The sequence below is a fragment of the Argentina anserina genome, chromosome 3 (assembly GCF_933775445.1).
Source record: "Argentina anserina chromosome 3, drPotAnse1.1, whole genome shotgun sequence".
NCBI lineage: Eukaryota > Viridiplantae > Streptophyta > Magnoliopsida > Rosales > Rosaceae > Argentina > Argentina anserina.
In genome coordinates, this window is record NC_065874.1 from 6,553,161 (window position 1) to 6,565,413 (window position 12,253).

The 12,253-nt window shown below is 37.0% G+C and overlaps 2 long non-coding RNA genes across 4 annotated transcripts; one reads left to right on the forward strand and one right to left on the reverse strand.

Annotated features, from left to right (window-relative positions):
* Positions 1-1,925: 1,925 nt before the first annotated feature.
* Positions 1,926-4,192, reverse strand: LOC126787949 (uncharacterized). 3 transcript variants are annotated; one of them, XR_007671309.1, is made up of 5 exons: positions 3,548-4,192; positions 3,370-3,424; positions 2,945-3,031; positions 2,504-2,605; positions 1,926-2,160 (listed from the first exon to the last, which is right to left on the reverse strand). It is a non-coding gene; the product is annotated as an uncharacterized LOC126787949 (long non-coding RNA). The 3 variants fall into 3 exon arrangements; XR_007671308.1 differs by lacking the exon at positions 1,926-2,160 and adding an exon at positions 2,332-2,364; XR_007671307.1 differs by lacking the exon at positions 1,926-2,160 and having other exon boundaries at positions 2,308-2,605.
* Positions 4,193-9,340: 5,148 nt separating this feature from the next.
* Positions 9,341-10,246, forward strand: LOC126787946 (uncharacterized). Its single transcript, XR_007671298.1, has 2 exons — positions 9,341-9,679; positions 9,777-10,246. It is a non-coding gene; the product is annotated as an uncharacterized LOC126787946 (long non-coding RNA).
* The last annotated feature ends 2,007 nt before the right edge of the window (positions 10,247-12,253 follow it).

The following is a 12,253-nucleotide window of genomic DNA, read 5'->3' on the forward strand; positions in this document are numbered from 1 at the left end:
GGCATCCAAACCGTAACATACTTTTATCCCGGATCAGTTGTTGGAAGTGAAGAGGTGGTCCTCCTTTTAGAGGATATGGATTATTGTTCTCTTCCACCGGAGGGGAGGAACTGGAGGAGGGTCATAAGGAAGTTCAACCAGAGATGGAGGTCGAACAACCGGTGGGAGAGCAATCGAATGATGGTCCTCAAAGAGATGAGCCGGAGCAGGAGCAGGCGGGTCCTTCTTGGGTGGAGGGGAGTCGACGTTTGGGAGAGGTGTTGGTGCAGGAGGGATTGATGTGGTGGGATGACCACTCAGTAAGTGAGGATGATGCTTGTCCTGACTCGGATATGGTTGAGCCAGAGGGTCAACAGCCGAGGGATCAAATGGAAGAAGATGCTGGGGTCCAAGGACAGAAAAAGCCACGTGACGGGGACGAGACCCCAACAATTCAGAAGCGGCCGCGGCGTTACAAGATGAGGGCAGAACGAAAATAAAAGTCTAAGTCCACATCGAAATCTCAAAGCAGCAACTGAGCAGATGTAAGCTCAGTGTTAGAGGAGGGGGATATATCCTTGGAGACTCATCCTGGCTGACTGACTCTGGACCTGAAGCGGTTCGGTCAAGAATATGATGTCATGGACTATCAGAATTTATTCGAGGATGTGCGTGCCAAGGAGAAGCGCCTGGCTCGGGAATACCTTTGATCTATCTCTTATTATGGAATATTGATGTTGATTCGACAAGTGTTGGGGCAGCTGATGTATGTTTTGTTTTGTTGTTTTGCACCGTAAAGGATCAGCTTGTCGAGATGGCAAAGCAACTAAAGGTGGTGTTAGAGGGAAAGGAGGAGGCGCAGAGTCTGGCTGAGATACAGCGACTAGGGGTAGAGGATGCTGAAAAATTGCTGGGAGAGACGGATCAGTGGGCAAAGGTGTTAGATAGCCAAGTTTCACCGAGTGATCAAGAGTGCATTCGGCTGGGCAATTTGGCGGTGGAGTATGAGGAGCAGCTGAAGATGAAGGATGCTGAAATTGTTCGTCTAAAGTTGGAGCATGCAAAGCAAAGCATGCTGAAGATAAGTGTCTCCTTCTTTTTCTCTTGTATTATCTCTTTTTATTCTCTTCTTTTTTCTTTCTCTCTTTCTTTCTCTTATTTTTGTCATTTGTGGGTGTAATCTCCTTTGATAAATTCATTTTTTTTCTCCTTTTTAGGTGTCTCATTCTTTCTTTATTTTCCTCATTTGCTTGACTTTTCCTCTATTTTTTTCCTTCATTGTAGCTTTACATAATCTCATCTTTTAAAATCTAAAAAAATAAAAGACAAGAATAAAGACAAAATAATTCATATAAAAAGATCAAGTAAGTTACTAGAATAGGAGAGTAAGATTACAAAAGTTACGGAATAAGCGTTTCAGTTCAGTAGGACTTTCTTAAATAGTATGTTTCCTAGTCTAAAAAGGACTCTTATACAAATAGGATTCTCAAATTATTACAAATGTTATAGAAATGACAATTAATGAAAACTCCTAATTTAACTAGGTTTCCTAGTTACACAAAAAATCCTACTCTTAATAAAACTCTCGACAATTATGTGTTTTTCAACCTGTTTAGCACTAAAATGCAACCAACGCCACCATAGACTCCTAACTCAACTAAATGACTAAATACTACAACAATAAGAGCTAAACAAAGTACAACTGGAGGTAAAAACATGTTAAGAACGTCGCACAAAGTGCTCATATAATTTCTAATTATATTCAGATGCTATTGTCTTAGAAAAATTTTGTATTGGTTAAAAAGTTGTTAATGATTACACATGTCAACTTTTCAATACTGTATTATTTGTTTTTCAAATGTGCTTGACACTGATTTGTGAGAATCACAGCGACAATAATACATGATAGGCAATAACGTAGTTATTTCTAATATGCCCGTAAATTATGATTATTGAAATGTGAAAAAAAATGTGTTTTTAACTTAACCAATACTCATTCAGTTAACACATCAACAAGAACAAAACCGTACCTTGATTATGATCTGTCATATTCACGTGTTGTTGGAAAACAAGAAGACTGGAAAGATATCTTTCTTCTGATGGGAAGACAAGATGTTTTGATGAGACAAACCGCGAAGATATATTTCTTTTCTAGGGTTTCAATCTTCTAGTGGATGACCACTGTGTCAGAAAGTGTATTAGACAACATGTATCATAATATTCATATGTATCGTCTATTTTGATGTTCTCTTTGCACATTATACCACATGTATACTCAGTTGTTTGATAATGTTATTAAACAACATTAAAAAAAGTACTATATTGTGTGATGTTATATTAGACCACTATGTTGAGTTCTAAAATTGGGATCTCGGAAAGAAAAGCCTGAATCAAGAAAAACATATCAAGGCTACTATCAAACAAACCAGCCAAATCATCACAACAAGCTCATGAAACTTCAAGTCATAACCTGAATTTGAATACTAACCTAATCGAAATAAAAAGGAAGATAAATAGAGGTTACCAATAAGGTGACAAGAACGTAGATCTAGCCCATGTCATCAATTGCAGGCCACTTCAAGTCCGACAGGGTATGTCGCATAATCTAACTAACACCTGCTTTGACCTAGATGGCAATGCATTCAGATCAGATGTGCAGTAATAAAAATTATAGAGATATTTGAAGTGATTTTATAAGGTTAAGTAGAACTTGGGACAATAGATGTTGTTTCCTCATGACTTGAAAGAATCTTCATGGTTAGTTAGTTAGTTAAATATGGATAAGTCAATTCAAGCTAATCTAAAATTTCATTTACCATACTTCCTCTTCTCAAAGTCCATATGCATTTACAAACTTGGCACATCTATGATGAATACTGGGCAAGTACACTCTGCCCTCATCAAGAAATGACTATGATCCCAACGGTAAAGCTGGTTTGTAATGGTGATGAGTAAGAAGACTGACCTTGGCTTTCGTCTGCAGCTTCTCAACAAACAACATATATTACTTGAGTGAATAGTCCTTGCTATTACCAAGAGCTGCCTCCGTGGCCTTTTCATCAATCACCAACAAAAACATAAGTTCAAAATCCAAAACCAAATAGCAACAATTCATATCAGCATGATCACAAAGTAGGACTTACCAACTATCAATTTCTGGTTGAACTAAAGATAGACATTGCATTTAGACACATCATTTAGTGTATAGAAGCAACTAACAATTGTTAAAAATATCGCTTAAATATGCAACAGAAAAGTAACCAATGGATTCACTCAAGTGTTGTCATTAGTTTCTTGTTAAAACATTCAATACATTCATCTAATTCAAAAATGTAGATGGATCTTAATTAAATCTATAAAACGACCTTATGCAGGGATGATGTAGATTACCTCACCTGAAATAAGCAGGGCCATGAAAGGAAATTGTAGTTCCTGTTCAGTTAATCTGGGATAGAGAGAGAGAGAGAGAGAGAGAGAGAGAGAGAGAGAGAAAAGAGAGAATTCCGATAAGTATAAGAGTACTCCAATTTACAGTTGAAGTGTAGAGATACATAAAGCATTGAGGTACCTGGCTACAAGAGCATGAGCCTCCATGGGATGAACACCAATAATTGGTATGCTAAAAGTACCAGAAATTTTACGAGCATTCCGCACACCAACTATATGACAATTGAATGTAAAATTAGTCTTAAGATACTCCTTACAAGCTAAGTCTTGAACGATGAAATGGTAATGATGCTTATGGCAAGGCTTTGCCTTCACGCTGCACTAGTAAATGGAAATCAGTTTCCCATGAATTCATAAAATATGGTCAATGTATTAGAGGGATGAACTTAAAAAGGCCAATTTGAACTTTTCTCAAATCATTTGTACTTTTAATGTTAGTTCATGTAGTAAGAGTGATGTAGCAGAAATGATTTTTCTTATAGATCTTATAGTGGTTATAAACTATTTTTAAAAGCACACTGACTTATTCAGCCTAATGAGTTTACCCTATGTTGAACCACAATAGTTAACATATAGAAGCAGAGGAAGATACATGGGCTCTATGAAAGGCAAGAAACTAGAGTAGATTGTTACTGATTTTGCAGGGATGAAAAATGAAACAGAAACCATTTAAATCAAAATGTCAAAAGGGTACATTTCTCAAGGATGCCAGGTCATCATGTCTAACATAAGACCTTCAAAACTCATATTCAATTCAATAAAACAGTTCCCTTCAACCAGGAAGTTTCTCTAAGAAAAATATATTTAAAGTGTTTAACATAGAACTTCAAGAAGAAGAAAAAACATAATCCACAATATCAGAGTCCAAATTCCCTTAGGACCTCGAAAATCAGGTATACCAGAAGAAGTTGATATTCCTGCACCTGTAAACACCACTAGATGCTTACTATGCAAGAATAAAGAATAAAAAACAATATCATAATCAAATGATTAACAGTGCCAACAACACGAAAACAATCACCAAACAATATAGAAAATTTAGAGAAACAAGTTCACAATGCCATATAAAGTTCCATGTTTCCGCAACAAGCTATTCAGATGTGAAACAAGTCAAGTGATACAACTCTTTATCCTTAATCCCAACAATATATATACACCCAAAGCAAATACAGATCTTCACAAGCATGTCGGTAAAAGAGAAGCAACAAAGCCAAAGAATGGCAAACTAAGAACCCAAATCAAGAGGAAATCCTATTATACCGAATACTAACATTACAAATTGACAAACAGAAAAACCAGGAAAGCAGGCTAACACTCAATTGGGTACATAAATAACCATTGCATTAACAGGTAGGAAAACACAAAATACATAAAATTCTCTTGTATAATCCCAATTGTGTTCCGGCGGCTGGAATTGAACAACACCACCAGATCCATGAACCCAAAAAAGAATACAACTTCAATTTGAGAAACTAAAGACTAGAGAGAGTAAGGAAAGATAAAAGAAGCTGAGGAAAATCAATTGCAAGCCACAAAGAAGATTGACGATTGGGAATCAATCAATTCGCAGATCTAGTCTTCTCCGATCTGAAGGAGGTCGGGTTGCGTGTGAGATCCAAAACATGGGCTTTGAAGAGAAAATAAATGGAAATTCATTTGATGGAGGTCCGTTGTCCTGCGCCAGTCGCACGAAGATGCTTGGCAACAGTGAAGTTAGCGGCAGCGTCTGTCTTCGAGAGAGAAGGGGAGACGAGATCCAGATGAAGAGAAAGAAATATCAAAGGGTTTAAATATTTAGATGAAGTTATCAACTAAATAATGATTTTTAGTTGTTCCGGTTGATGGAAATTGTTAGGGGTTTGCAGGAGGTGGCGAAGGTAATCGGTGTTGGAGTTTTGTAGATCTTGGATGTGAGAGAGAGAGAGAGAATCGGGGCTGAGTGAGAGCTGAGAGAGAAAGTGAGGGTCTGCTAAGGCTCAAAAGGGATTAATAGGAAATATTAGATATATTTAATTAAATGCCAAACTCTAAAATTAGAATTTCAAAGTCGGAGATAACATACTAGGGGTGGCACTTAAGACAGAAAAACCGAAAACCGAACCGACGGGCCCATAACATCTAAGGTTGAGCAAAAAGCCGAAGAAGAAAAAAAACCCGGACCGGACCGACGGGCCCGTCCGGGCGGGCCGGGCTTTTTTCCGGGCTCGTGTGTTCTCATGTGATAAACGGGTCGGGCCGGTCCCGGGCCTTCAAATCCTTAAACAAAAAAAACCCGGAAACCCAGGACATTAGGTGTCATTATGTAATTGGCTTTCGTAAGTGATCATAAACTTATAGAATAGATACAATGACACTAGAACATAACGAAAAACAGAGTTAGGCCCAGAAAACCCCCGTATAATACCGGTCCGGGTTTTACCCGGGTCCTGATTTTACCCGGGTCCTGATTTTTTAAGAACAAAGTCTGGCCCGTCATAACTGGGCCGGGCCCTGAAAAAAATAGCCCGGGTTGAACCCGCGCCCAGCCCTAATAACATCTTAGTTCTATGACTTGAGTTTAACCATGATATATGTATCACCATAATATGTTTTATATTCAAAGTAAATCATGATAAGCCAATTTAGGTTTTCATCTTATGTCTCAGTGTCTTTAGCATTGGAGGGTGCATGTCACTCCTAAACTTTGCTAAAGAGAATAAGTTTAAGTAATGAACATAGGTAATTAAAGATCATAGGGGGGCCTGAACATGAAGCACAAAAATCAAATTTTAGCCAAACTCAAGCTCGATCGACTGAAACGAACTAAACTTTAACAACCTAATATTCGGCTCAGCTCACCTCATTTACACCCCTAATTTAGACTCATTATTTATACAGATTACTGAAAATGGTTTTTTAAAACAAATCCATTGTCTTAAAAACCTTAGTTCTTCCCTCCTGTTTCTATTTCTTTTAACACTCAACAAATTTTTTTCCCCTCATTTCCCCCCTCACTAACACTTCACCCTACCTAGCAGCTTCCATTTCAGACCAGATCTGAAACCCCCGAAAACAAAGTCAGCTCTCAAAAACCCCAACCTCTTTCTCTCAAAAACCCCTGTGAAAACCCAGTCAACCTCTTTCTCTCAATCACGCTCACCGTAAAAACTCAGTCATCATGAGAAGGTAGTCTCGATCGGAGCCTTCATTGTCGACACCGCTGCAGCCACCGTCGCTGTAAGCAAAATCTACGGCTTCGGCTTGTGAAGGAGTTCCTACGGCTTTGCTAAATAGGTATTGGGTTTGGGTTCAATTTGGGATTGGGTTTCAAATCTGAATCTGGATCCAATTTTTGTTGTTCTTGCTGGGTTTATGTTTTATTATGTAGAACTTGCTGTGAATTGAAGGGAACCCACATTTTGTATTCTGGGTTCAGCTTGTGTGGCTTGGTTTGAACATGAAGAACATGGGAGGATTTGGATTATTTGATAAAAACTGGATCTGCTAAGTTTGACCTCTATTCCATTTGTGTGTTAATGGATATAGCAAACTTTTATGGTTCTAGAAATAGCAAAAATTTCCATTTGTGTGTGAATTTGTTCATTTGGGTATATTTAGCATATTTTCGTGTGATTTGCATCCTCACTGATCTCTAGCAATGGGGATATATATGTAGCATCATTTTTGAAGCACCACTAGTAATAGATGAGAAACTGGGACGTTCCAACTGATCACGCTTAAGTCATATGTATATAACTTATTGTGATCAACGTTAACTTAATCACGCTTTACTTTGTTAATAAGTAGATTAAAATTGTAAATAGTGGAGAGTAAAAGGTTCTCTTGATCAAGTTTAAACATGAAATAATAATATATCCAAAAGAGAAAAGATTGCAAAAGAAAAAAATTATGTACCTTGCGATTAGACATGTTTCTGAGTATGAAAATCAAGGCTGATATGTGAGTTAGGACTGAAATTCAATCCAATTTGTTATTCAAAACGCTTCTCCCCTTTCTTCTTCTTCAATTCTTTCTGTTCTTTCCAAATATTTCTTCAATCAACTCACAAAGACATATGCAAGAAGTACTATAGACACTTACCTTCTTCGCTTACTTTGAAACAAGAATACAAATTTTTCTAAAGATTCTAATCAAAGTCTATTTTCATCTTTTGAAAGAAAATATGAAACTTTGTTTGAAATGGCCGAAATACTTCGATGAAGAGAATATATATAATCAAGTGAGTAAAGTAAATATAAAACAAGGTCAAAAATTAAGAATGTAAAATTTATGACATAAAGTTAAATTAAACTAAATTTTAGCTTACTGTTTGAAATTCAAATTGATATAAAGATTGAGTAACATACAAAATATAGATTCTACAATTTGAAAGGAAAATCAGTAATATGAAAAATAGAAAACACCAATATTATAGACATACGCTCCATATAGTAGGTTTTCTTACATAGAGTGAGTGTAAAATGTAGGAAAAATATGCATGAGTTTATTTTAAAAGAGACTTACCAATAATAGGTTTATATCTAATTTTCTCAAAATGTAAAGCTTACATGAAATGAAATGATCAAACTAATTGGTACATGTTTGTACTCAAACAAGAGCATCTTATTTATGCTCACTAGATTTAGAACTAGCAGAAGCAAAAGCATTGTTTGGTGATGAAACCGTACAAAATGACGCAAGCAAGAAAGCAAGCTTTACCGTAAAAATATGATGTTGTCATGATTCTCATGTTTTTTTTAAATGTGTTTTATGTATAAATCGTTCAATTACTTCTGGTTGTATTTTTTAGTATTCTACATTGGTTGCATGAGCAAATGAGCTATGGTCATGCAGTCGTATAGTTCAGTGTTGAACTTTCCCTACTGCGTTTGATTTCATATTATAGGCCCAGTTAGGCACATATGTGCTGTGAACATACTTGCTTTTGAATATGCTGCGAGAAATCAGCTGAGGTGTTTGATAAACTGTTTTGAAATTATTGTGAGACCAAAAAATAATTTTAAATGTTTGATAAGTTATAAGTAAAAAGTGTTTGAGTGGTATAAATTACTAAAATGATTATTAATGGACAATCACCTCCATTAATTTTTAACATATGTTGGCAAACTTGAGTTTTTAGTAAATTCTTACATAAAACTCTATAATTATATAAAATAAATTCTCACCCTAATTAAAGAGAATCACCACACAAAATATATTAGAGTCAATTCAATAAGTTCATACGACATACGTTTTCTGGATTTATTAGTATTTTTTTTAGGTTCTATAAATCTATTGATTGTTGTAATATATGTATAGAGAGAGAGAATCAGATCAATTGATTTTTATTTTATTTTGTTGAAATGTTTACCGGTATGATCACATGGTTTCTGCAAAAGCGGAAATGAAAAGCTAGTCCTGAGTAGCTTTTAAAATTCTGCTGTGGGCGGAAGCGCTTGTGGTCAAAAGTAGATATCTGAGAGGTTACCAAACACCTTGGAGTTTCATCAACAACACTTTTGGACCAAAAACAGAGTCCAAAAATAATGCCAAACTGAGCCTATGTTGGAGAGAATGGGAGACCCGCAGGAATATTTCATTTACTTGATCGATCAGTCCAAGTCCTTGTACACTAGTCCAAGTCTTCTTTAAGAACGGGTAAATGCCCCGTTAGGTCGGACTTGACATAATACAAAAGACTTAAAGGACTTTTGGTGGGGGACATTAGCGCGCCAAGTGATCTTCCAAAATCTGCTACCACGTCTTAGCACATTATCTTCTCATCTTTGAATAATGAGAATGACTATATATATATATAGAAATATTATATATATATTTTATGAGGAATGACTCGTTCTATATATATATATATATATATATATATATTTTTTAGAGAGATGAGGAATGACTAGTTCTATTTTGAACGATGGAAAAAATGACAAGACAAATCTTAGGGTTAGTTGGTTACAGCCCACTGAAAAAAAAATCGTAGGGATAAGGTATTCGTGTGGTCATCCTTCCGGGAAGACCAAGACAAATCTTGAAAGGCGGCGGCCAAGTTTGCAGTACCTAATGCGCAATCATATGTTGCTATAAAAGAAATGAAACGAAGAACGTCTATACCTGGTCATTGATAGAAGGTTATCTGATTCAATGGTTCACAATAAGAAAGCTTGCGACGCTGTCTACTTGATTCCCTTAATTTTCTTATTGCTATTATTATCGTTTTCGTCACAGATGGCAGTTGCCAGAGTTTCCAAGTTTTCGAGCAGCAGTAAGTATTTCCACACACAAGATCTCTTAATCGGTTGCTGAATTTATAAGCCCTGGTAATTTTTGTTAATTACTCAACTTTCTTAATGTCAATGCAGAGGAAATGATCATCGAGGCAAAGATACAACGAAATTTCGTTAAATGCTCGCTGAGGGGAGCACAACCTTGTAACCCAAACCCCCCAGGTAGTGAAGAAAGAGCACATCAGGGCGGCGGGTGTGAACCACATTGTAATTGAGCCACGTACGACTATTCCGGAGAACGATTTCGTATTTAGGTCCAACAAAATAGCAATTACATCTTAGCTCCCAATACCCAAGTATCACAGTCAACTTTCTGCCGTTAATTAATATCATCTATAATATTATTGTTTTTATTTAAGGAAAGAGAGGTCACCTACTGTGTTGTAAGATAATTACTCTCTCTAATCTTTTAGTGTATATTGTCATAATTAATATATATTAGTCTAGATAAGAAATGATATATAACTTCTTATTTTATGGGATACTTGATGTAATGCTTATATAAACGTATTCTTATCAATGAATAAAGATGATAATTCTCTCTATTCTGATGTGTATTACATTATTCTGTAACACGTTATCACCACGTAATTCTAACTCTGCTTGAAAGCCAAAAACCCTAAGTTTTGAAAGAAACATTTCTTTCTGTCATGAAAAAAATTCGACAGCAGAAGACGAAATGAGAAAACAATTCTGCCGGAAAGGAAAACAATGCAAATATCGAATTTGTTCTAGGGCACCCAGAATTTCACTTTGGGCATCCTTCTTATTCTCCGACCTGTAGTGTAATAACCCGATTTTTTTCGGAACGATTATTAGATTATTTCTAAATTTATAAAGATTGTGAAAATTCTATAAACGTGTTTGTGTCGCTTTGCGACGTCGGAAATCGAACACGGAAACGTTATCGGAACTTAGATTTAGAAAAACGTTACGTTTTCGCGACGTGAGAATCGACTTTCATTCCGTCGGTCGTTTGTAAAAACTTCCTTCGCGAAAGTTGTACAACTCGTCGATACGCGTCACGCGTTCGAATCGGACGTCGGACGTGAAAGTTATTGACTTTGGAAGTTAGTTTCCGATTTTAGAAACAGGTATAAAAAAGACATTTTTCAGATTAGGGTTTCCTTTTTTGGAAACCCCTCTCTCTCCTCTCTCGCACCCGCCTCCCTCGTTCTCTCTCTCTTTCCCCCCGAGCTCTCTCTCTCCCTCTGGAATCTTCACCGGCGATCTCCGTCTCCAGGCCTCCGTGTCTCTCACCATCGGTCCCTAGAGCATCGCACGACCCTCCGCTGCAACCCTCGAGCTCGCCGCAACGTGCCTCGCCGCCGTGAAGCTGCACGACGTCGCCCAGCTTCTGCGTTTTCCCTCCGCCGCTGTCAAGCTCATCTCTGGCTATCTCCGGTGGTTCTCAAGCTCGAATCGAGGTGAGGTTAGCCTAGGTTGGTTATTGTGATGCTTTCATGTGAATTTGTGGTTGTTTTGATTCGATTTGGAAGAGATCGGAGGAGGAGGGATTTAGTGAAGATACCGCCGCCTTAGGCGGCGCGTGAAGGGCAGTAGACTGGTCTAGAAGCGGCATGAAGCCGTGGAAAGGTAGAGGAGAAAGAGAGGAGGAGAAATGGGGTGGCGGTGGCGTGCTACGCGCCGGCCTTAGGCTCGGCGCGTGGGCCCCACGCACTACCGTAGTGAGTGGCACGTGAGCGCCATGCACGGTCGCCGGAGGTGGCGCGTGTACCCCACGCGCAACCTCGTGCGGCGGCATGTGAATAGTGAATTCAAACAGTAAATTTGTAAAAATTTATTTTTACGTTCGGTGGATGTAAAAAGTGATTTACGTACTGTAAATGTAAATTTATTTTATGTACGGTAAATGTAAATGTAAATTACATTCAGTAAATGTAAAAGTAATTTCGGAAGGGTAAATTAGTAATTATTATTTACTGAGACAATATTTACATTTGAATAGTACACATACGTACATAAATACGTAACCAATATGTACTCGTACAAGAATACGTAATTGATGTGTATTTGTACAGTAATACGTGAATAGTAATTTCGTAAAACCAGAAATTGCTGAACAGTAACATAATATTACTGTTGCAGCTTTTAAGGTTTACGTAACGATTCTAAATTTTTTCTTATCTTTTCAAGGTGATCGATAATTCAAGTAAAGGAATTACTTTCAGAATCGTGGAATTACGCTCGAGGTATAAGGTGAGTAAAATCTCACATTTACGAATTTACCCTTGCGGAGATTCAAGATTATGCAGATTTTAAAGAATGAAATATGACATGTATATGATATAGTGGAATATATATTTGTATAAATGAGAATAGGTACATATATATAGTTTGATATATTATATACTGTTATGATCTCGTTGTGAATATGTTCATTTTGGGAATGAGATTTATATATCGAGTATGTGATTTGATGTGTACAATACGACATGATGATTATTGTACGTGGTTTTAACATTGAGTTTTGTTAAAACGTGTTTGTCTTCGGACGTGATTGATGTCTTTAGACGAGTTTTTGTCTTCGG